Source organism: Neovison vison, chromosome 4 (genome assembly GCF_020171115.1).
Source record: "Neovison vison isolate M4711 chromosome 4, ASM_NN_V1, whole genome shotgun sequence".
Taxonomy (NCBI): domain Eukaryota; kingdom Metazoa; phylum Chordata; class Mammalia; order Carnivora; family Mustelidae; genus Neogale; species Neogale vison.
The window spans coordinates 140,485,751-140,509,349 of record NC_058094.1 but is presented as its reverse complement, the minus strand read 5'-3'; the positions used below and the strand labels follow the sequence as shown (position 1 = coordinate 140,509,349).

At 41.5% G+C, this 23,599-nt stretch overlaps 1 protein-coding gene across 14 annotated transcripts in view; it reads right to left on the bottom strand.

Annotated features, from left to right (window-relative positions):
• NRCAM (neuronal cell adhesion molecule) overlaps window positions 1–23,599 on the bottom strand; it is a 268,258-nt gene that overhangs the window by 132,464 nt on the left and 112,195 nt on the right. For all 14 annotated transcript variants that reach the window (XM_044245786.1, XM_044245788.1, XM_044245792.1 and 11 more), the window contains exon 3: window positions 3,812–3,885. The gene's annotated coding sequence lies outside the window, so the exon portion shown is untranslated. The remainder of the gene's footprint in view (window positions 1–3,811; window positions 3,886–23,599) is intronic.

Here is a 23,599-nt window from a genome sequence, read left to right as displayed (position 1 = left end):
AGGGAAGTCGCAGACAACACTGGGATGGAAGAACAGAACGTTCTCGCTCCCTGGGGTTCGGGGCTGAGCCCTCATTTTCTGCCGGAGTTAGCCGCGATCACAATGGAGGGACCATCCAAGTGGGCCAATGAATCAAGAGCTGTGGGCACTGCATTGAAATCCGGAGCTCCCCCTCAGCACACATCAGGGTGAAGAGGGAGGAAGGCATTAAGTACAAGAAAAGATCGTTCTGGTTTTCTAGCTGACCAAACACCTAATCAATTCTGACCGGTATAGAGCCATAAAGCGGCGAATATCTTTTGCTTCGTTTTAGTTGCCTGTCCTGGTTTCTATCAGTCCCAGGCTTCCCTGGGAAGCTTCTTACTCATGTGCTCTCATTTTGTGAGGTGAGTATTCCTTTTGCGGATGATGTGTCTTCTAGATTTATCTGGTGCCCGGTAATGTGAGATAAAACTTCTCAGGTCTACAGTGATCCTGTAGGACAAATTTTGATAGATCTCCTTACTGTTAAACAGTCTTGAAAACTGTAGTCCCTTTGCATTTTGTCATAAAAAATGGATTCACATTTACAAATCAACTTAATTATAAGAAAAAATCATTTTACTGTTATCATTTCTATTATTATTTACTCAAAATATCAATAGCATTCTCCTACTTTGTATACATAATTTTTTAAAAGTTAGGGCTGTGAGTCTAAGGGGAAGAACATCTTTTGGATCATCAATCAAAAAATAATCATTAAATAACTCCAATAACCTCTCAGGTTTTCCTTTTTACATCGCTTACCAAATGGGAATGTGCCCTAAGGTACAGCAGGGCAGAAACTGTGGAAAGAACCAAGATGCCCTTCAACAGACGAATGGATAAAGAAGATGTGGTCCATATACACAATGGACTATTACTCAGCCATCAGAAAGGATGAATACCCAACTTCTGCATCAACATGGATGGGACTGGAGGAGATTATGCTGAGTGAAATAAGTCAGGCAGAGAAAGTCAATTATCATATGATTTTACTTACTTGGGAGAACATAAGGAATAACTTAGAGGACACTAGGAGAAGGAAAGGAAAAGTGAAGGGGGGAAAATCAGAGGGGGAGATGAACCATGAGAGACTATGGACTTTGGGAAACAAACTGAGGGTTTTAGAGAGGAGGGGGGTGGTTGATGGGTGAGCCTGGTCATGGGTATTAGGGAGGGCACGTATTACACAGAACGCAGGGTGTTGTTCTGCATAAACAATGAATCATGGAACACTACACCAAAAACTAATGACGTACTGCATGGTGACTAACACAACACACACACACACACACACACACACACACACACACAGGTATAGCAGGGCAGGATTCTTCTTCTGACTTATTATGGTTACAACCAGGACAAAACTCAAGCAAGTGCAGCCAGAGCTCTAGAAAATCATTTATACAGAGTGATTTGAGGGGCACCCCTTCCCCGCCCCCCAACTCTGGTTGCTTCTGGAAATTCCGCCATTAGCTGTCCTGCATGTTCACCCAAGGTTTTCAAGCCAGGTAGAACAGATGGGGAGAATTCTTTTCCTTGGCAATAATTTACACAATTGTGTTAATGATGAAGGGGAATGTGGTTTGTATCCATGACTGGATATCAATCCGCAGCGGTAGAGCTTTCCAGAGAGAAGGAAAACCGCAGTTCTGGGCATTCACACTTGTGGATACCACAGCACACTAGTGAACGTGGGAAACACTACTGAAAACTACAAGTAGCTACAAAAAAACTTTCTCATTCTAATGTCAGGGGCTGAACTCTTGAATAGCCTGGGGACATTCTGAATACAAGAGGGCTTCAGAATTTGGGGAAGTTTCAGGGCGCCTTTGTTTCAGGGACGGGAGGGCGGGGGGCAAGAACCAAGGGAAGACACTCAGGATTTAGTTTCCACCAGATTAAATCATTCACAAGGATAAAATGAGATATTTCAGTGGCTCTAAGAGAGCCCAACCACTCGAAGCTCAGTTTAGTCATTCAACAAAAGACCAGCCAAAACAATCCACAAGAAGAATGTACTGAGAAAGGTAGAATTGAACCTTTTCACTTCTGCCTCTGGAAGATAGAGATTTTAAGTAAAATAACTCTCAATGAAGGAAAGAGGAGAACAGTGCAACCAGCCAGGAAAACGTCCCGAACAACCGTGGGAGAGTGTCCCTGAAAGTGGGCCTTTACAGAGCTCTACCCCCGCCACCCTCCAAGGACCCCACACACTCCTCCCTGGTGGTCCCTCCCCCTGCCTCGTCTTTGTGGATCTTCCCCTTTTACTAGAAACCACCACTTCAAATAAGCTCCTGCTCTTGCTGCCTTTCCATCTCTCCTAGGTATCACACAGTATATTACCTCCAGAAGGACTTGTCACAATAGAGTATATGAATGATTTATCGTTGGCCAGTTTTACTGAACACCATTACGGTTAACATCCCAATTCCCAACAACTTGGGACATCCAGACTTCGTGTCCCTGTGGGATTGGCGGGGTCTTACCCTTCCTTATTTTATGAATTAAGCACACTTGTTGGAGGAGGCGCGTATAGGTAGGTCGAAAGTAAATCACTTTACATTAACGAAGAGAGCTTTCTAGTAAAAGACCCATTTATAGAAAATGAAGTCTCCTTGGTATTGGTCTCGACTACTTAACTCAGCCATTTTGTTAGTCTTTACTAATGTTCACTTTTCAAGAACTCTTCAGAGCGGAACAAAATGTGTGCTACTTGATTTACAAAGCAACGTTCTTAGTTTCCAGGCTACTGCTTTGGGGATTTCTGGGAGGTATTTTGAAGCACCATAATAATTAGTTATATGAAATCAGTTTTAATAGAGCACAAAAGAAGCAAATTCAACTGAGGCATGAATCATTTCCTCTTCAGCAGAAAAGGACATCTGAATGGATTAATTTTAGCATTTCTCAAGGACAAGAGACAACATGCTTGCAAGATTTTCCTACCTCCAAATCTTGCAGACAGTATTCTTTTCATAATTAAAATCTATTGAGAGCTTATTTGCTAAATAGAACCTAGGAGGGTAGAGGACTGAATGTCCAAACAATCATGCTCTCATACCTCCCTTATGAGATAGAGGTCTCTGAACTATGTTCCAGATCTCCGAGGAAGATATTCTTCATCAAGTTCAATAGTATAATAGCTGGCTTTTCAGAAGGCCTCACAGGCCTGGCGGAGTCCATTCTAGAGCTGATCATTCTAAGTGACATAAACGGGAAAGGGGTGGGCAGTGGGGGTGGGGGCATTTGATTTACAAAGCAGAAAGCACATATCAAAGTAATATTTAAACTTTCCCAACAGACTTTTGTATTATTTGGACTTCACTGTGAGACAACAAAAATTATGTATGGGTAAGTATATTCTTGGGAGATTTTCTGATACCTGATGGAATCAAAAAGAAAACTCTTTTCTTGTAAATGACTCCTTATCATTTTCAATCTTTAATTCCTTCAGAAACATATTGTTTACTGGCAATGCCTTCACTCTGCTATTTTCTGAACTTTATGATTCATGATTTAGTAAGACAAAAATCTCATTACTACGGAAGGACACGAAGGGCTGGTTTTCTTTGTTGTGTGTTCACCCATCCGTCCCCTTTGACAAGCAGTATGATTAATGTTTTTGCACACATATTCCTACTCCCCATCTTTCATTCCTACTCCCCATCTTTACTTTCTGGATTGAAAAGTATTAATTATGGCAATAATAATATATAATCATGTCATTTTATGGTATAATTCCCTTCTTTACTAAGGTAAACCTTTTCAGAAGACAGACCCCTACCTTTGAAGAAGTTCTTCCTGTACGAAGAAGTTGTCCTTTTAATTCTTTAAACCAGATGTCTAAGACGCATTGCCCTGCGGGTCAAAGAGTGGGGGAAATGTTAACAAGACATTCGTCATCAATCATAGCAGACTGTCAATACATTAACTTCCATCCGACTCCCTGATGGGAAACACAATTACCAGGGGGGCCCTGTAAGGAAAGACAAATTATGAATAGATTTGCCAAAACACATCTCTGCTGGTTTCAATCAATAGTGACAACAGACGGGCACCTGGGTGGCTCAGTTGGCTGGGCAACTGCCTTTGGCTCAAGTCATGATCCCGGAGTCCCTGGATCGAGTCCCGCATAGGGCTCCCAGATCAGCGGGGAGCCTGCTTTTTCCGCTGATCCTCCCCCCTCTTGTGCTCTCTCTTGCTCTAATAAATAAATAAATAAATAGTCTTTATTTTTTAAAAAAAAGTGACAACAGAGATTTGGCTAATACTCTGGTGGCCATCCCCCTCATGCAACCCAGCTGAAAGCGACATGTCTGTTCCCTCTTTACAGTGTGGGAGATAGAGGGTTTTTTGGTAATGCGTATGTACGATGTGGCTAAAATTCGTCCTTACTGTGGGCTCATTATTTCTGTTGTTATTCTTAAAGTGTTTCATTTAGTAGAGTAGGAATTCTTTTGACTTTGTTCAGAAGGCCCCAAGTTCTCAATGAGGGTCCTAAAGAGATGGCAAGAGCAGCCAAGAGGAGAGGAGCCCCCCGCCGCCCGCCCCCGGGGCCACGACAAAGGTTCAGCTATGGCAGCTCCAGAGCCTGAGCTGCGACAACTCCCGGCTTCTCAGCCTGAATGTTTCCTTTGCAAATATTCCAGCTGAGAATTAGCCAGAAAAGGACAGCATGGACGGGGAATGGGACAATTGCCGCTGAGCACATTAGGTTTCATTTTTTTAGACAACCAATTCAGTGACACCCAGGACTTTCTAAGGGAGGATTTGTGGCTTTTTGGACTTCAGATTTTCAGAAACAGAAGTCATACTATCAGACCTCTGAGAAACCTTTCAGAGAAGACAAACAAATGTCAATTCAGGATCTTCCGACTGCACTGAAATATTAAGACAACTATGAATTGCAAAGTGATTCTGGTAATAAAATAAAAAGATGTGTAATCATCTCAGATGTTCTTGTTTATTCGTGCATTATAAAATATTTTCTGTACTACATTGCAAAAAGCTTTATCTTAATGACATGTAAAACCACTCTTGATAGATTTTCATTGGATCTGATGCAATGATACTTTATCAGGACCAAAAAAATTGTTGTTAAGGTTAGTGATTCCTCCTTGGAATTAAAACCAATTTTAGAGTAATCAAAGTTTTCTTTCCCTGTCATTTAGTTCCCACTTTTAAAAAAGTCTCCTTGGAGATACGTAAGAAAGAGTTTGCAAGAACCCGAAGTCATGTCTACAATAATAACTCAATCCAACAAACATATTGAATATTTCATATATATCTGTCAATACGCTGGATAAATATAAATGAGGAAAAAGGTGTAACACGAGAGTGCACCTTACGGGTGAAAATTGATAAGGTCAGCATGTGGATGCAGTCTCTTTTCTCCCCTCCACCCACCCATCTCTCCATCTTTCCACCATCTCCCTCCCCTGGGGCAGCTTGGCTCTGCTTCTGGTTCTGCCCAGAACCTGAGGCAGGTGGCTTAGCCCAGCGCCATAGGTGATGTGAGAGAACACCTTCCCTTTCTAAGCTACTGAACTCGGACCTTGGATCAGCCTTTCTCTTCACCATTACAGTGTTAATGTCTGAGATTCTTTTGGGCCTCAGGGACTCTGACCCTGCCTAATGGAGTACTTTGCTTCAGATCATTCAAACCAACTTTGCTCTAGGGGCAGGATTCTGTCACCTCTTCCAGCCTGGTGTAATGGAGCTCTGCACTGGAACTCAAGACCAAAGCCTCGGCTAATAATATGTTGTTATTTTGTCTTGCTTTGTCAATGTCCCCACTATGAGTATTCCCTTTGGGAAGCTCAAAGACAGAGCAGAATGTAGCATTCCTGGGTTACTGGCCAAAACACACCTCCATCTTTCAATTCCAAATAATCAAGGTAAGGCAAATTTGCAACTCAAAAGGGAAGGCTGCCCCTTTCTTTCTTTTCTTTCTTTTTTTTTTTTTAAAGATTCCATCCACTTATTTGACAGAGATCACAAGTAGGCAGAGAGAGAGGAGGAAGCAGGCTCCCTGCTAAGCAGACAGCCCTATGTAGGGCTTGATCCCAGGACCCTGGGATCATGACCTGAGCCAAAGGCAGAGGCTTTAACCCACTGAGCCACACAGGTGCCCCCTGCCCCTTCCTTCTTAAAGTCTCTTCTAAGACAAGTTTTTGCATGTGGCAAGATCCACAGAAACCGACAGTGGTCCAGTTTGCGGAGCCAAGCCTGAAGGGAATCTTCACCCCAACTCTCTTGGTACCCTCACTGTGTCTGCGGTGTCTATACCACATCCCTACGGAGCTACCACAGAACATTTCCATCACAGGTAGCTGGAGACTACAGCTAAATGTTGAGAAGAGGATCAACTCAAGACACACATCAACAGAGTTAATTTCTCCCTAAGTTTTACCTGGAAGACAAAGAGAACATTTGTGGGCTACTACCAAGTCCCAGACCCAGTGTATGCATGGCAGATGACACACTCTGTAAATACCATTATTGCTTTGACAGAGAGGCAGAAACTAAAGCATGGAGAGGTCTAGTAAGTGACCTTACTCGCACAACTCCCAAATATTACATCTGGATTGTAATTCCGCTTCTGCCTGAATCCAAAAACGTGTGCCTCTCCTACCTCCTCCCATGGCTTTTGACAGAAGCCAGGATGAACTTGGAGAGGGGGTGCTACTGAGATTTACCGGGAGGGCAGTGGAAGAGGAAGCTTATGGAAGGAGTGGCCAGACTGATGGGAAGCACTAAGGAAGCCAAGAGTAGGAAGGTCGGGGAGGCAGGAGGGTGGGCCACAGGGCTGAAATCTGCAGGGAGGACACGTGCAAATGCGGGACCTCAGCGGTTATCAGCGGGATGCCCCCAAAGTCCCAGGGGGTGCCACCACCTCCCACGGACCACGGTTTCCAAGTGTCAGCAACACTGCCTGCCCTCTCATTCCTCTGCCTTTCTGCCAAACATACCCTTTACTAATAATGCTTCATGGAAGACACAGGTCTGAAAATCCTGCGGGGCATGGTGTGGAAGAAGATGTTCTCAAACATAACTTTTTTTAAAAATTTAAATTTAATTAATTAATATATAATATAATAATGTATATAATATAATAATGTAATAATATGTAATAGTAATATATAATAATTATATTATATAATATATAATTATATAATATAATTATAATATTATATATTATATATAATAATAATATAATATAATAATTATTATTCGTTTCAGGGTGCAGGTCTGTGACTCATCAGTCTTCTATAACACCCAGTGCTCATTGCAACACATGTCCTCCTCAATGTCCATCCCCCCATTACCCCATCCCTCCACCTCCTCCCTTCCCCCATTGCACTTGAACTTTAAAGAGAGGTCAAAGGAAGGTGGTTCTTTTAATAAGCTTGAATCGTTTTTAGTATCATTCAATTCAGGGCAAAATGCCCTGAAAAGAACACTCATGTAATTTTGGGTAGGTGTGGTTTCCCACAGACATTGTGTGGGAAAACTATTTTATCTTTGCTTATATATATTATTGATAGCACAAGACCTCATTTTTAACTTTCTTGTGACTATTGAAATGCCAAGCCTTTGCAAAGACCACCAAAAGACTACGTATTAATTGTATTACCATGTCAGCAATTATCCCAAACATTTCTAGGGAATGAATTTTCGTTACATTCATTACTCTTGATTTGACAACTGTGTCAATGGGCTTTCATCACTCTGACAGAACAGGGTAATACATCATTGCTAAAGATTATTTTTCTAATAACAAAGTAACAACTCAAATTTTTTTAACCAAAATACAATCAACTTATCCTATTAAACCAAACCAGTCCTAAGTCAAAAGGTCAAGATGAGCTCTGATGTAATTTAAAAGTAGCCTTCAGAAAAGATAAATAACATCTAGGTTAAAAAAAAAAAGATTTATATATATATATACCTATATATATGTATGTATATATATGAAGAAACCCAAAGGCCATGGTACACACGATAATTCAATGGTGCATAAGGATGATATTAAAAAAATTCAATAATTCAAGAAAGTGAATGCTTGTCTTAGGCACTCATGGAAAAATAACACAATGAATTTCGTAATCGCTCCAAAGGAAATCGAACTATTAACTGGCATGAATTTTTTTGCAGGATTTGGTTTTGTTTTGTTTTGGGCTGGTTTGGTTGAAAATGAGAACCTATAACATTCAATTCAATTGAACATCTGTTATTGCAAACACTACGAGGTAAAAAGTAAAGCAAGCAAAAACACTCAAAACCTCATTTGGTTTATACTGTCAGGCACAACTGTGAGGACATTAAAAATGCTAATATTAGTCTTCAGTTTCTTCGAGGTAGATTTCTAAAAGCTGGCTTTATTGGAGCTATGGCAATGGGCAGATTACATTAAAATATCAAGCATTTGACCCCTTAAGGCAATTCTGTTTTCAACTGTGACAATTTAATTTCCTGTTTACAGTCTTAAAGAAGCTGAGAAATACTTTTTAGAACATCAGTTTTGAAAACCTTAACAATATATTCATACACTTGTACTATTTCGTGTGTACGTAGCATGTGAAATTGTGCTTTTAGTGGTATGAAAGGATAGTAATTTACAAACTTATTTTTCATCTTGGTCTTAACAAAACGAGTATCAGAATCCTGGACTAACCCCCAAACTCTTCTTTTTTTCTCTTAACTTCCTGCCTTTGACGTGATCCTTGGAATGAATTTGGGGTCCATTCATACTTATTAACTGGAGAGAAAAGGATAAACAAACAACCCTATTAAAATTGGCATTTCTCTTTGGTTTCTCTGGGCATGCCTGTCATCCAGCAGCCTAATTCAGCTTGGCAGGGCAGAAAGCCAAAACCATCTTGAAACCCAGTTCTCATCATTTCAGCAACCTATGAAACAAAATACATTCCAAAAAGCAGAGAGTATGGCCCAGAATAAAGCAGGTTCAACTAGTACCTCTGGGAGAGGGATGGCCCCCAGACTGCCACCTCCCCCACCGCCTGACTGGCTGGGGATCCAGCGACACTGGATCCTAACGTCCAGCCCCAAGTTTGGCATCAAGTACAGCCAACTCTTTCAAGACTAGTAATGTTGCTGGGACTTGGGACCAACTCCGGGGCCTCTTAAATGTCAGGGACCCCTTCTGATGGGAACTTGGCAGGTAAACCAATGTGTCATGCTTGACCTTCCAGAGAAGGGAAACCATTGATCCCTTGATAAGTCAAATTAAAGAGATTGAAGACCGGCCGCCCCCAGAAGCTGAAGACTATTTCAAGTGCCATTATCATTTGCTACCTTGTAGACTGGGGCGTACAACCAATTGTGAGCAAATGACATTCATCTACGGCCTGCTGGATGCAGGCCATCTTACTTGCTGTCTGTCCGGCCCTGGCAATCAGGCTGTCACACACACCGCTGGACACACACGTCAGGACAGCCATGGTACGTTTCACGGTTTACGAGGAGCAACTACCGTAACCATAAATAGAAACCCAGAACTCCAGTGTGCCATCATGGCTGGCTGTCTACGGACGTGCCATGCACCCTCTCTGTTGTGCAAAGTGGCCACGGGGAAGGAGACCCACCCCCGTCCAGGCTCTACATTTCCAGCTCCTCTTGAACCTAGGTGAGACCGTAAGATGTAAAGGAGCCTCCTTGTCCACTTGTTCAAGGAGTCTGCGTCTTCCCTACCCCTCATCTCTCTTCTCCTCCTGGATGCCGATACACCGTGTGATTTTGGAAGTCACTCAGCATGGCCTTTGTCAACATAGTTCTCTCAAGGGTGACAGGGAGAGATCCTTCCGTCCACACAAATGATCTACATGACCAGCACTGGACTGCTACCTAAATTGGATAGGAATTCTAACTCAGTAACGTTTCTACCATTTGGGGGTTTGCTAGGTCTGCATGTGGTGAATGTAACAGAATGTAACAGAAAACTTCAGTTAAATCTATCCTTCATTGGTCCTTTTTCTGTGTCTATAATAGAAAAGAAACAGATTTAGTTTTAAAATATTAGTGTATCCTGGGCGCCTGGGTGGCTCAGTCAGTTGTTATCTGCCTTCACCTCAGATCCTGGGATCGAGTCCCACATCAGGCTCGCTGATGAGTGGGGTGTCAGATTCTCCATCTCTCTCTGCCCTCCCCCTGCTTGTGCTCTCTCTCAATCTCTCTCACTCTTTCTCTATCAAATATTAAATAAAATCTCTTTAAAAATTCTTTAAAAATAAAATAACTACTAGTGTATCCAGGGGCATCATGGTGGCTCAGTTGGCTGAGGTTTGCCTCTTGATCTCAGCTCAGATCTTGACCTAAGGATTGTGAGTTCAGGTCCCACATTAGGCTCTACGCTGGGCATGGAGTCTACTTTAAAACAAACAAACAAACAAAGAACAAAAAAACCACTAAAATATTAGAGTATTCAGAAACTATTAAACAGATCTTATTCGACCCAATTAAAATAGCAGTATTTATTTTGCGGAGGGAAGAAAAAGCTTAAAGGAGGCTAGTAAAACTGTCAATGACTAAATAAAAGTGGTTGAGAAAACGTCACTAAATCCAACCCAACAAGTACAGAAGATTCACTTGATGGTATATAAAATAACACTGTACCTAGACCATTGGGAAGGTTGAACATAGTTTTTGAGAGACTCCGATTCAGTAGGTGTAGATGGCACCTAGAAATCCACGTTCTTACTAGGGTAGCCCAAGGGGGCTCTGAAGCAGCTGGGCATGGGCCACAGGATCAGCAATGTGGTAACGAAGGTCTCTAGGGTGGTGCCTGGGTGGCTCAGTCGGTTAAGGGTCTGCCTTCGGCTCAGGTTGTGATCTCAGGGTCCTGGGATCGAATTTCGCATTAGGCTCCCTGCTCAGCGGGGAGCTGCTTCTCCCTCTCCCTGCTTGTGCTCTCTCGGTCCCTATCTCTCAAATAAATAAATAAAATCTAAAAAAGAAGAAGAAGAAGAAGAAGAAGAAGATGAAGACGAAGAAGGAGAAGAAGAAGAAGAAATAATACACCACATTGTGAGGTCATCAGATTTGCTTCCCAGAAGAAAGTAAACCTGGGTAAGTTTCCCATCCACAAAGTAGAAAACATCCCTAAATATTATAGAGCCCTGGGCATCTAGGCAAGTGTGACATGATCCCAATCCTTAAGCAGCTCCCAGTCTCAGGAGAGTGACTGTGTACCCGTGGGTACCCGTGTGTGCACATGTGTGTGTGTCTCTCTGCAGAGGAGGTGGTGATGAGGAGAAGGAGGAAGCAAAGACGCTGTCTGGGTTTCAACTAGGGCGATGGGGTCCCATCCGTGGGTGTGCAGAGGTTCCCCAGGGTGGCCCCTGGTAGTACACTATTCTCCCTGAGCATCCTGGTTCCAGAACAGTCTCTAGACATTGTTCCCACTAACAAGGTACACAGAGTGAAACAGGTAAAGGGGAGGCACCCACCCTATTCAAGAAGGAAAAGCACTTTAGGTTTGCCTATTTTACATACCGAGCCTCCATGTAATGTGCCGGGAAGAAAAGATTCTAAGGCAAACAAAGACGTTTTAGCAAACTGTATGGCCATATGGGGAGTTACTGTTTAGTGAGTCATTTCAGTCTGGGATGATGAAAAAGTTCTGGAGATGGACGAGATTAATGATCACGTAACAATGCCAGTGGACTTAGGACCACTGCACACTTGAAGACGGTTAACATAGTAAATTTTATGCTATATATATTTTGCCACAATTAAGAAAAAAAACATGACTGTAGACTTCCTCCTAACTCTGTAAATTAACAAATGCAATAGGATATTTGCAGGAAAAGAAATTAACCTAAACCTACACTCTTTCATCAATACTTTCTACATCCCTGAAAAAGTCAAGATAACTTGAATTCAATCAACAAATTTTTCTTGAGAATGACCATGGCCCAGGCACTGTTCTAGGCACAGAAGACACAGTAGTGAACAGAAGAGGAACAAATCCTGCCCTCAGACAGCATTTACTTATTCATCCCCTCATACACTTAACAAATATTAATTAAACGTCTGTCACTTGCCAAGCTCTATGCTGGGCACCAGAAATACCACAGTGAGAAAACAGAAATGAAAACATCAGCAAACCAGACTCTTCTTTGACCTCATGGAGCTTACAGTCGACTACAGGAGACAGATACGAATCTAAAATACTCACATCGAAAAGTCATCAAAGCAGATAGGTGTGGAGCTCCCAGCAGTGTGGTGGTGGGAACTGGCTTGGTCAAGGTCTTTTTTTTTTTAATATTTTATTTGTTTATTTGACAGAGAGAAATCAGAAGTAGATGGAGAGGCAGGCAGAGAGAGAGAGAGGGAAGCAGGCTCCCCGCTGAGCAGAGAGCCCAATGCGGGACTCGATCCCAGGACCCCGAAGATCATGACCTGAGCCGAAGGCAGTGGCTTAACCCACTGAGCCACCCAGGCGCCCCGGTCAAGGTCTTTCTGAAGGGAATGATGACTGAGCTGAGATCTGATGGGTGGGTTGGGCAGCGACAGTGTGGTTGAAGCAGAGCAGAGGAAAGGGGAGGGGGGCATGGCCCCAACGAGGCTAGAGAAACAGGTGGAGGCTCAGTGGCCACACAGAGCCCTGTGGATCTCTCAGTCTCTTGTCTTAAGGGCCATTGGAAGCCACTGATGTACTATAACAAGGCCTGGGGTGGGAGACAAATGATCTGAACAAAAATAATACCGACGTAGCTACTCTTAACAATTTAAGAATACCCAATTGAAAATGAGGGCAAAGGACTATGAGTGAATTCTGGTAGAGTTATGAAAATAAGTGAAAGTCAGGGCACCTGGGTGGTGCAGTCGGTTGGGCACCATGATCACAGGATCCTGGGATGGAGTCCGGCTTGGGCTCTATGCTCAGCAGGGAGCCTGCTTCTCCCTCTACCTCTGTCCCTCCCCCAGTTCGTGCTCCCTCTCTCTCTATCTCAAAGAAATAAAATAGAATCTCTTAAAAACTTAAAAAAAATAGGTGAAAGTCTTTGAAGCTCTCAGATGAAAGACAATATTTAACATATCAAAGATTTATCGTGATCAGATAAGATAGTATAAACAGCATGTCAATTTTTAATTTTTTAGTGTAAATCAAAGTGTAGTCTCTTAAGATTCTATTACAAAAATCTACTAATGAATCTGAATATGATTAAAAGAGAATCACCAGAATTTGCAAGACTAGTAAATTAAGTTGTCCACACTTGATCAATACTGTTTAAAGTAGAAACTTTGGGGAATAAAAAAAACTGCTGAACTATTTAATCAAAGGAATGAAGTACATTAAACTTCACAAAATATGATTTCTTAGGCATCTTTCAATAAGACATAGGTTACAAAAGGATATGTAACTAAATGGTGCACTGATTTGATTAATATTTAAGAACTTGAAAAAAGAATCAAATACATATCATTTCTTCCTTTAAAATATGGTTATTGATGCCAATATATATCTGTTGAAGGTGGAGAAATTCAGATCTGTATAGTGCTGTGTGCTAAGAGCAGATGCATAAAGTAATAACAAAAACACCTTTTACATACCATCAAGTTAGCCACAGGCTCACTATTTTAATTTATCCAGATTTATCATTCAACAAGTAAGTGAGACATTTCCACATTCCAAATTCTGGATGAAAATAGGAGTAGGACACATCAAGCTTCTCTGTAGTGGGTTAATCTGACCTCTGAACAATATAATACATTCCAGACTATCTCTCAAAGTTCAGAAAAGGTATATGGACTTGACCCATATAATTTGCACAATTCTCCTTTTCACCAGATTGTCATTTATACAATTCACCTCTCTCAATTTGTTGTTCTGCTTAAATTATCTTAAGAAAGCAATGTGAGAGCCAGAAGAAACCTCCCAAGGTTGCTTTAGCTACATTTTATTATAAACTACCAAAGCCCTCCAGGATTTATAGGTCCTGGGAACCCAGGCTGATTTACAGAGGTCTCTACCATTGCTTTTTGAGATTTAGCCTTACAAAGATCTTCATTTTAAAGTTTAATCTGGCTTGGTTTAAAACCTAATAATTATTGTTCTATCAATGTACACTTTGGCCTGAACAAATTTAGTATACTTGGGTACAAAAACGTTCATAAATGTCACGTGCAAAATTCTTCTGATGTTTAAAGCAGTGTTTTAGATGTCCAATGAAACTGCCCATTAGTACAGAAACTGTAGTTCATATTCCTAGCAGATGCCACAAATGACAAGTCAGATTGTAGACAAAGGGATAAAAAAGCAGTAAATCAGATTTAGTAAAAAGAATGAATACATTTACTATATAAAGGAAGGGAAATCTTTTTTAAAAAAATTAGAAGTATAATTTGCATTTTCATTGTTGGCACCAAACAAATCTCACTAGAAATATAAAATGAGAAGTCAGAAAAACTTTCAAACATTTGGATAAAGACTAGATATTTCTTCTTCTTCTTCTTCTTCTTCTTCTTTACTATAAGTTTTCTAAGTTGCTAATTCATTCTTTCAAAATTTTCTTTTCGATCCTCTAAGTTTTTCAGTCTCTTCTCGACACAGACCTGAACTCACAAGTAGATCCCACACTTTGATTTCTCCTCACAGCTTCCTAAGTAGCTGCCATGCTCACTGAACTCAATTTGACGTCTTTTCATAACACTGCTCTGGAAGGAAGAAGGAATGAACCCAACTGAATCAAAATAAAGTAACTACACCTCTGTTGTAGCTTTGGTGCTGTTCATCCTGTGGTCCCTATACTTGTCACTGACTGGTACAAGGGGTATCCTAAGAAGGTTCTGTCTTCACTTCTTAGTTGTCTATGCAAGCACTGATTTTCAATTTTACTTGTATTGGTTTTTTGAACCAGAAGGAACTTTATGAGCACAGAAAAGAAAAAAAATCAACAAGCAAAGAAAGTCAAACAGGGTTGAAAGGATAAACCTACCATTACAGACCTCTCCATAGTGGTATCTGAGTAAAGTGGCCCATTCCTGGTCAATCCCAAGATGGTGTTGGGAGTCTCAGGTCTTTCAATCGCCTAGATTAGTGTCCCAACTTGGGAACTGGACACGCTGGTGTTATGGAAATCTGAAATGCTATTAGTTCTAGGTCACTAACTAAAGTTAAGTCCAAATATGAAGCTGTCCATTTAAAAAGAGATGGTCTTTAATGCAACATGACTTGTATTAAATGAACAATTACTTCTAAATAAAGCAATCAAGTTACCAATTCAATAGCTGACCAGGTGACATTTAGGCAAATGACCCTGTCTCTGTACAAAATGGGGTTAATAATAATCCTGACCTATCTCTTAAGGTCTCGGGGGCGGGAGTGGGGGGGGGAACAATTCATTTAGGAATTGTCTAAGTGCTGTATAAATGTTTCTGGTGTTATGAGAGCTTGGTTTTATTGTCACTGGAAAGCCACCATCATAAAAAGGAATTGAGAGGTTTAGTCAGAGGTGAATTAACAAAGCTAGGTCTATGCTAATACAAGTCCCCTCTGACCTTGGATCACTGAGCTTGAAAAATCACACAGATCGAAATGGAAATGAAGTTTGTATTTTCAGAGACACAGAGTTTTTGTTAATTTATTTCCTATTCAACTCCTTTGCTTTGAAAATCATTACTTTGGAAGCAAAACAACCATTCTCAATTCCCACCTCCTTTTTGTTTTCATTATTCATTGCTATTCCCAGGACCATTTGAATTTAAGCATGACACTGGAGGCATCCAAGGCCTTTCTTTCTCAATCAACTATGTGGCACACCCAGGAAACATGCCTGTCAGGAGGCATGGGCCGTGTAGACAGCACACTTTTCTCATTTTAAGTTTTCTTTTTTTTAAACTTGTGTGATTCCCCAGACATTCATGACTTTTAGAGGAAGTACGTTCTCTCTCCCCAATTAAATTTCCATGATTCACTCATTTACTTATTGGACAAATAGTTATTGAGTACCTAATATGGGAGTACCAGGCACTGTCCTAGGCGCCAGAGGTAGTGGTGATGTCGCTTATGTCCTGGGGATGAAGATTAATAGTAAGCAAAATAAATGAGTAAAGGAACATAACATGTTAGAATGAAAAGATGAAGTGTGGTAAGAGCATGGAAGGGCAGAGATGGAGAGAGCAGCAATTTTAAATATGATGGTCCCAGAAAAGCCTCCTTGAGCAGCTGTGATTTCGGGAAAGACTTGAAGGACATGAAAGTGAAGTGAAAGTCATTGGAGAAGGGCTCTGCAGACAAGGTGAGGGTTCCAGGCAAATGCAAAGCAGACAGAATTTCTGTCCTCATGGAGCCTAGGTTCTCATGCATGAGACGACACATGCATGAAGGAAGCTACATTAGTCTTTTCAACCAGCCTAGAAACATTCCTGGCAACCTCAGGACCAGCTTAGGTAAAGGAGGCACATGTAACGAGAGAGATCTTGGGTTATGGCCTTCTGGACCCCATGCCATCTTCTCTAGGTTCGTGGGAGCACCCTTGCTTTTTTAGCTGCGTCTTGCTATTTGTGGAACAAAGAAGAACAAAATTTTTTATTCTATAAATGAAGTGATACATGACTGCTATTAACGGGTTATTAGCGTAAATAAATTCTCTCTCTTGTCCTGATTTTGGGTGACTTAAAAAAAAAAAATACCTCTTGACATTTAGAAAAAAATTTTTTTTTTCCTGAGCTTGCGGTCCTACAGTGGGGCTCCGGTTCCTCCGAACACTTGCACTGTCCCCTCTCATCCCCTTCGGGGCTTTATGCACATGGCATCTCCTCAAGAACTGGAGCCACCTTCTGTGGCTAGTGGCTACGCTCTCTAAATGTCAACCTACACCCAACTCCCACCCCCTTTCCCGGCCTTATCCTCCCCTGTGGGCCTAGTCCCCATCCAACATATTGCATATTTTATTAATTTATTTTATGTGTCGTCTCATGCATGAGAACCTAGGCTCCATGAGGACAGAAATTCTGTCTGCTTTGTTCATGTCACCTACCCTGTGCCAGAAAAACGCCTAACACACAGAGGACATCAATAAATATCTAATAAATTAATGAATTCCACAGTGGTCACATAATAATGTCAACATGAGATGTTACAGTCAAAGATCAATTTTGGCTAGCACATGCATAGGAAATATTTCTGGAAAGATGTATGAGACTGCTAACAGTATTAAATTTGAGGGGGAGAAATTTACAACTGATTTCACAGCTATATGTACTACTCATATCTTTAGATCACTAGAATTTTTTTTAATCACCCAGAGATGTCTGGGTGATGTGAATGATAAGACACAGTAAATGCTTTTTATAATCTTTGATAGTTAAAAAAAAAACAACAACTAATAAATGTCCATTTAAAAGTAGTTAAGCGCATACATGTGTTAAAATCTATGCACAAACCTATGCAATGTGTTGGATGATACATGCAAAGTTAATACAAAAAGATAACACATCTAATAACTTCTACTTTTGGAGTGCTCAAAGATCTCATATCCAATAGGGTGAACAGATCTGGCTTGAGTGGTGCATTGGTACCAGAGACATCTATGGCTAACAAAGACTTCCCAGCAAGCAGGACACTCTGACTGCTAAAGAAAGAGACAGAGAAGAGTGTTCCTTCAACTTCCTTTTTTTTTTTCTTTTCTTTTTTTTTTTTTAAGATCTTTTATGTATTTAAGAGAGCAAAGAGTGGAGTAAGCGACAGAGGGAGAAGCAGGCTCCCCATTCAGGACTCCAGAACCACGAACTAAGTCAAAGACAGGTGCCCAACCGACTGAGCCACCCGGGTACTCCCTTACAACTTTATTTACATCAAAGGTACAGTAGCAAGGATTCCAATTGCATCCAAGGCTTGAAAAGAATTTCAGTTTTCCTTTGAATTTCAAGGGCAAGAAATCATTATACAATACAGTCTCCATAATGAGTTTCTGAAGGAAATGAAAGAAACCATGAAAACCAGAGCAGTCAGAAATGTCAGAGAGAAGGGGGTTGACAAAGAGCAGAATTAAACTACAAAAGGACAGCTATTTGCAGAGTGAGAAAATCCGGAACAGAAAGAGGGCAGTCATGGCCAGTGAATGGGACTCGTTAGCCCCAGAAATCAATGTTACTGTCCCTCTTAACTCAGGTAAGCATGAGAATGAGGCCATCTGTAATATGAAAGGAAGACTTACAGACTTGATAGTTCATCTTCTGGAAATGGATGGAAATATCAAGTTTGGGAAAGGTGCCCTACAGTCCAATGGTAACGAAAAGTGACTTGTGGTAAGGAAGCATGGCAAATTTCTTGAAAGCAACCAGGGGCTAGGGAAAGAAGCAAAAAAAGGGATGGAGACTTGTTTTGACAGAGAGAAAGAAAGGAAGCATGAGCCCCTGAATTATGTTCCCTACCCCACAATTTTTTTAGGATCATTCTATGATTTGGGATCTTTTCTCTTTTTTCTCTCACTCTCTTGATTACTCCACTTTCCAACCGAGAGCTTTGATTTTAATCTACCTAACACCAGCTGTTGCCAGAGCCTTCCTATTAAAGGGCTTAGTTCAGTCTGATCATTAAAGCAAACATCAAGCACATGGAGCCAACACAGTGTTTTGGAAAGAGCACTGGTCCAAATGCCTGCGTCAGACCCCAGCTCTGCACGGTCCCAGCTCCCCAGCCTGGGGCACACTGCCCAGTCTCACTTTTCTCTCCCTAAACCAGATAGTAAGACTTGCCCTTTTTACAGAAGATGGTTAAGAGGATCAAACAAACCATGCAAACTGAAAGGCACAGTCTATAAACATACACGTTATTTTTATGGTGATTTCTAATGCTCTTTTACTATTGTCGGTGGAAAATGTAATCAGAAAAGAGAAAACTGTCCTAGGAATATAGAAGAATGTCTTTCAGCACATGTGCTCTGGGTCCTGCTGTAATAAAACTCAGATAACAGGGATTCTGAAGGTGCTGTCAAGGATGCAAAATTTTGTGGCGTTAGCATAATCACCCAGTGTTTAATTTCAGGAGATTCAAAAAACTGAGTGACACTGAATATAATCTCACAGGTGGTCTTTGAAGATATTTCATGAGCTAAAGCTAACAAATCCAATTATGGCATTTTGGCCTTTAAAAAAAAAGGGGGGGGTCCCTAATCCAGCTTTTCTCATCCTCTCGAACACTGACTCTCTGGAATACAGAATTAATACAGAAAACTTGGGGGAAATTCTCAAGCTAGTACAGAAAGAATGACAACAGAATCTTCTTTTTATTCCAAAAGGCAAATTGGTAAAGCTTCGCCACCCTTCCTGAACAGGGAGTACTGCAAAGACAAACACATCAAAAAATGGGCAGAAGATATGAACAGACACTTCTCCAATCAAGAAATACAAATGGCTATCAGACACATGAAAAAATGCTCATCATCATTAGCCCTCAGGGAGATTCAAATTAAAACCACATTGAGATATCACCTTACACCAGTTAGAATGGCCAAAATTAACAAAACAGGAAACAACATGTGTTGGAGAGGATGTGGAGAAAGGGGAACCCTCTTACACTGTTGGTGGGAATGCAAGTTGGTGCAGCCTCTTTGGACAACAGTGTGGAGATTCCTCAAGAAATTAAAAATAGAGCTTCCCTACGACCCTGCAATTGCACTCCTGGGTATTTACCCCAAAGATACAGATGTTGTGAAAAGAAGGGCCATCTGTGCCCCAATGTTTATAGCAGCAATGGCCACAGTCGCCAAACTATGGAAAGAACCAAGATGCCCTTCAACGGATGAATGGATAAGGAAGATGTGGTCCATATACACTATGGAGTATTATGCCTCCATCAGAAAGGACGAATATCCAACTTTTGTAGCAACATGGACGGGACTGGAAGAGATTATGCTGAGTGAAATCAGTCAAGCAGAGAGAGTCAATTTTCATATGGTTTCACTCATTTGTGGAGCATAACCAATAGCATGGAGGACAAGGGGCGTTAGAGAGGAGTAGGGAATTTGGGTAAATGGGAAGGGGAGGTGAACCATGAGAGACTATGGACTCTGAAAAACAGTCTGAGGGGTTTGAAGTGGCGGGGGGGTGGGAGGTTGGGGTACCAGGTGGTGGGTATTATAGAGGGCACAGCTTGCATGGAGCACTGGGTGTGGTGAAAAAATAATGAATACTGTTTTTCTGAAAATAAATAAATTGGGAAAAACAAAAACAAAAACAAAAACAAAAACAAACAGCTGGACTGCCGCAGAGAAGGGTGCATAGGCTCTTGGCTGGAAGGCTGCTTTCAGGTAGTATAAAAAGGGTCCAGGAGATCTCAGGGCCCTGGGATGGAGCCCCATGTCGGGCTCTCTGCTCAGCGGGGAGCCTTCCTCCTCCTCTCTCTCTCTGCCTGCCTCTCTGCCTACTTGTGATCTCTGTCTGTCAAATAAATAAATAAAATATTAAAAAAAAAAAAGGGCCCAGGAGATCTCCAAGAACAACTATCTATACAAAGAATGACAAATGACATTGAAATTACATGTCACCACACCCTGCTGCCGTACCCTGACAGCAAAAAGAAACCTACTAGCGTTTATTTTTCTTTAAATTGTGTTCCCATTTGCCTAGAAATACTTGCACTCGATCCGACTGGCACTGCCCTTCCCAGTCCCTCTTGCAAGTGTTGAACAAGCCCCAGGAAAGATAGCGACTTCTGATACCAACTCCACTAACCAGGTCAGCGCGCTGAATAAACCCAAATCAATGAGCAGAGAACATAAAGCTTCAGGCAAGCCTTTACAGCTGGAATACAATTCTAGTTTTGGCTTTAGTTTTAAACAGATCATTAAAATGATAACCTGAGAGGCAGAACGGAACATCAACCGGTCCCAATAAGCAAACACCACTTCCCTTTGCACAGAAACAAGCAGACATTACCTTACAAAGTTATCTTACTGCTTTCTGTTTCCTTCCCGTTGTCGCAAGAGGAAAACCTTACATGAACTATCTGCCTATCCCAGCACATTTCTGCGGATAAAACATTGGTCAGTGAACGCTGCTATGGCCGGGACGTGGGCAGTAAAATGTTAGCGCTCTCTGCACAGCCAATCCAAAGCTGCTCAGACCTTCATGGCCTCCCAGAGCGATCAGCCCGGCTTTGTGGCAATATAATGAGGGTTAAACATTTCCTGGGATCCACTTAGAAGCAAAAAAAATCTGTTGAGTTGCTCACAACTATTTGGCAAAATACGCACTAAGTTATGGCTTGGTAATAGTGTTTTAAGAAAGTAACTGCCATATTCTCACCTATGGGGAGAAGATGTTAGGTGTTATGTGATTTCTTCTTTATTTTTAACCTAGTATTAACATGAAATAACATGTTAAAATTCCTATCTGGTCGTTGTTTAAATATTCTTTCTTTACAGGGCAGGGTAGTTTCTTAGGACTGGTTCGCTTAGCTCAGCATCAGAACCTACTTTGCACACACACATCACGGGCTATCCACAGGACTCACAACCACCATTTCACCTTTTTCTTTAACAGTAGTCTAGAAACTCTGCTTAATTTACTGTGAGATCTTACAAAAATAAATATTACAATGATTTTTGTTTCTTTCCCCCTATTTCTCAATTTTATTCCTCTTTTAGGCTCTTCTGCTATGCATTATCATTAGTATCTTAACTGTTCAAGCTGTAAAAACTTTCAAATGTTGCTTAGGATTATTCTTAGGAGCCAGATATTATTGATACATATGTACACACATAATCACAAATAGGTATTTTCATGACAGTACTAAATATATCAGAGTTATAGTTCATGTTAAGAAAACCAAAGAGGGGCGCCTGGGTGGCTCAGTGGGTTAAGCCTCTGCCTTCGGCTCAGGTCATGATATCAGGGTCCTGGGATCAAGTCCCACATTAGGCTCTCTGCTAAGAGGGGGCCTGTTCCCCCTCCTCCTCTGCCTGCCTCTCTCCTATTTGTGATATTTCTCTCTCTGTCAAATAAATAAATAAAATCTTTAAGGGGAAAAACAAAAAAAAAAAGACCCAAAGAAAGTCATAGAAGGTGTTCTAAAATGAGGTATACAAAGAAGGACCTCATGGTGGGGGTTGCCACAGATCTTTAAGCCAACCCATTTTTTGCTTGAATTTCTAATGATTATTTTTCAAGCTTTGAGGTTCTCTGGAAAAACTTCTAGAAGTAGGTTTATACGTCCTTCACTGGCCGTGATTCAAGTTTAGAAAGTGTCCGTGTGATATATTTTCAATTAAAGTTACTCACTCCTAAGATCAAACCTAAAAACCGGTTCCCCACTTACTACAACAAGTGGCAGGAAGCAGGGGTGGACTTATTTCTTTGAAGGTCTTTTCAGTACCTCTCAAGACCTGGCTGGAATAATGCTTTTCCTCACAAAAGCACAACTAACATGTAACACAATCTCCTTCAAAGCATATTGTCAGGAAATCAACAATAACCCAAACAAGTAGAGACATCAGACAATCCTGATTGGGTCCTACCCCTGGACATCTGCTTCTGCCTAATATATCCTAATCAGTCTTACATCATGTTCATCGAAACTTTATAAGCATAAAATAATTTTCTGATTTACTTTTTTACTCTTTTAAAAAGTAAGTCACGCCGAGGAGGGAAGCCTTTCGAGTTATTTCTTCCCGGTAGCTTATCTGCTGTTCTGTATGGGTGGTGATAGGAAGCAGAAGCTAACCAGCCCCTCTCCAGCCACAAATACCGCACAGGCTGTGACCCAGCTGGAGAGTGTGACTTATCCTTGTTACACCTGTTGGGATTTCCGGGTCATTTCTCTGGAGCAAGTTTTAAAAAAATGTAAGCCTTCCCATTGGAAAGTAAAGGGTTCCGATGTTTTTCTATGAACATGTTAAACCTTTTCTTTTCCCAGTTAGCTATTCCCACCAGCGTAAGGGAAAAAAAAAAAAAAAAAAAAAAAAAGCTCATGGGACAGTGTGAAAGAAGGTTGTATTTTAAAGAGCAGGGTGAGGACTACTTAAAATGGGGCTTTAAACCGCGATTGTGCTCCTCGCAGGAAGGTGTGAATGGAGGAGAGCTGAGTCCGATTATGCAGCCTGACTGACCGAGCCTAATCAGAATTATTTCGGCACACTGCTTCCCTGCAGCCTCGGACCCATTAAATCCTAAACGCTTCTGCCTGCCCACTTCTCGCTCTGTCTCCCACTGCGACCTGTTACTGCTCAACAGAGGTTCCTCAGTGGGCTACTCAAAACATTTTTTTCGGTGAACGGAGGTGCTGGGTTTAACAGGCTCCTCCGAACCCATCAGCAGAGCTGTCATTTTATGGCAAGAAGGGGTAGTGTCTCCTTTAAAACGGTGCCCCCCCCCGAGACTGCCCTGCAGAAGGGGGCCCTCTGAGGTCAGTCCGTTCACCTTGTGATGTAATGGTTGAGACACGTTGAAGTCGACAGCTCTTCCTTCTTCTGCAAAACCGGCTCTGGATTTGAAAAGCACCGTCTGGCAATCCTATCTTGAACTCACAGGTTATTAACACCTATCGTGTGTTTAACACATCATCCCCAGACACGTCCTTCCATTCTGGGGACCAGGGGAGGCA